Source organism: Nannospalax galili, unplaced genomic scaffold (assembly GCF_000622305.1).
Source record: "Nannospalax galili isolate Female #2095 unplaced genomic scaffold, S.galili_v1.0 scaffold255, whole genome shotgun sequence".
In the NCBI taxonomy this organism is placed as follows: Eukaryota; Metazoa; Chordata; class Mammalia; order Rodentia; family Spalacidae; genus Nannospalax; species Nannospalax galili.
In genome coordinates this window covers 6325148-6327580 of record NW_008338999.1, presented here as the reverse complement: position 1 = coordinate 6327580, position 2433 = coordinate 6325148, and positions in this window count along the sequence as shown.

Sequence of the window (2433 nt, the reverse complement as noted above, 5' to 3'; positions counted from 1 at the left end):
TTCCAGGACAGCTGGGGCTACAGGGAGACCCTGTCTCAAAAAGATTAAAAATAAATAAATAAATAAAAATTAAAGGCACAGATGTGAATAATTGTTCCAAATATATTACTATGATATAACACATTAGGATTATCTGTAAACTTTAGGATTCCTTTGGTAAGCCTTGCAGTGGGTTGTAAAAATGGCCTTATTTTTAACACTTAGAGTTGTATCTTACATATGCTTACTAAGACATGGATCCTCAAAAACCCATTTACTTGTTTTTTTTAAAGAGGCAATAGAGGTAAAAATATTCTTAAAATCCTTTAATTTTTTTTTTTTGGTCTTTTTTTGAGACAGTGTCTCCCTGTAGCCCCAGCTGTCCTGGAACTTGCTATGTAGAACAGGCTGGCCTTGAACTGTTCAAGGAGATAGCATCTTGACCAGAACTGTATAATTATGTATATCTTGTCTTTAAAATTATTATTATTTTTTTGCTGGGTGTGGTGATGCATGCCTTTAATTCCAGCATCCAGGAGGCAGAGGCAGGAGGATGATCTCTGTGAGATCAAAGCCAGTCTAGTCTACATACAAAAAGCTGTTCAAGAAACACATTTTAAATTGATCCAATCTAAAGCAGGAACTCAGTAGACAATGGAAAACTGAATAGATTCTAAGCAACCAATGGAATAAGAAACAATGCTGTTCAGGTTGTTGGATGGAAAGAGTGTATTTTTCCTTCACAAGAAAGAAAAGATTGGGGGCTGGAGAGGTGGCTTAGCAGTTAAGAGCACTTGCTGAGTTTGGTTCCAGCACCCACATAGTGGTTAACAACCATCCATAACTCTAGTTCCAGGGGATCTGATGCCCTCTTCTGGCCCCTGCAGGCATTGCACACACAGGTTATTACTATACATGCAGGCAAAACACACATACACATAATATTAAAATAAATAAATAAAGATTTAAAATAGAAATGACTATAAGAAACTGTAAGGCAAAAACAAACATGAAGCAGGAAAAGCATGTTCTAAGTATTAACTGACACAAACTGTGGCTTGGTTTTTGATAATTGGTGGAAGTATAAGAAATGAAAACCCATTTGGGATACTGTCACATGAGTAGCACTGGGATCCAGACTTTGATGATACAAATTAGGCTATCCATTTTGACTCAGGTGAACAATACTAAAATAAACAAGAATCGTTAGGTATAAGGATACACACCTGAAATCCCAGCAGTTGGGAGACAGAGGTAGGGTGATCATGAGTTTTTGGCCAGGCTTGGCTTACATAGTAAGACTAAGAAGAAGCAAAAATAAATAGATAGATAATAGTCATGGGGCTGGAAAGATGGCTCAGTGGCTAAGAGCATTGACTGTTCTTGCAGAAGACCCAGGTTCGAATTCCAGCACCCACATGGGGGCTAACAATCATCCATAGCTACAGTTCCAGGGGATTTGACACCCTCTTCTGTCCTCCATGGGCACTGCATGACACAGGTGCACTTACACACATGCAGACGTAACACTCATACTCATGAAATAAATATAAATAAATAAACATAATAGTCATAACACAAGTGTTAGCTATAATTTAAAGCTTGAAAGCAATTTATAGTCTAAACAGGGATAACCTAATCATGATTACATAGTAGAATATATATACTGTCCACTCTGATCATGTGGAAGGTGTTGACAGAAGATGGAAGGGAATGTAAGTGGGAAGAAGTCCTATTATCCTAATTTTATGTAGAAAAAGAAAATCAAATGTTAGTAGTTGCACTTGAGACAATGAGGAAGAAGTATGGATGTATGCCTGACGTGGTGGCAAGGCACCCAGCACTTGGGAGGCAGAGGCAGGTGGATCTCTGTGAGTTCAAGGCTATCCTTGTCTACATAGCAAGTTCCAGGCCAGCTGGGGCTACTGGGAGACCCTGTCTCAAAAATACCAAAAAAAAAAAAAGAAAAGAAAAAAAGGTGGATTATATTAAGTCACAAAAATAACCGTGGAGAATTAAAATTAGTTGACCAGAGAGTAGAGGCTAGATAGAGCAGCAAGAATTTAAAAAAATTGTCCAAAGGCATTATAGTCAAGGCGTGTCCTTTTCACAAAAGAAATTCCCGGGCCACTGGGGCCACCGGGGAACCCGTGTTCAAAAAATACAAAAAAAAAAAAAGAAAAGAAAAAAAGGTGGATTATATTAAGTCACAAAAATAACCGTGGAGAATTAAAATTAGTTGACCAGAGAGTAGAGGCTAGATAGAGCAGCAAGAATTTAAAAAAATTGTCCAAAGGCATTATGTATTTTTTTTATTCTTATTCTTTTATGAAGTTAGTTAAAAATTAATGAACAAGAAATTAAAGAGACTGTGCTGCAATTAAGTTAGAATATTCTAACTGGAAAACAATTACTGTGAAACTATTTACATTCTCATAGAATTATAAACATTTC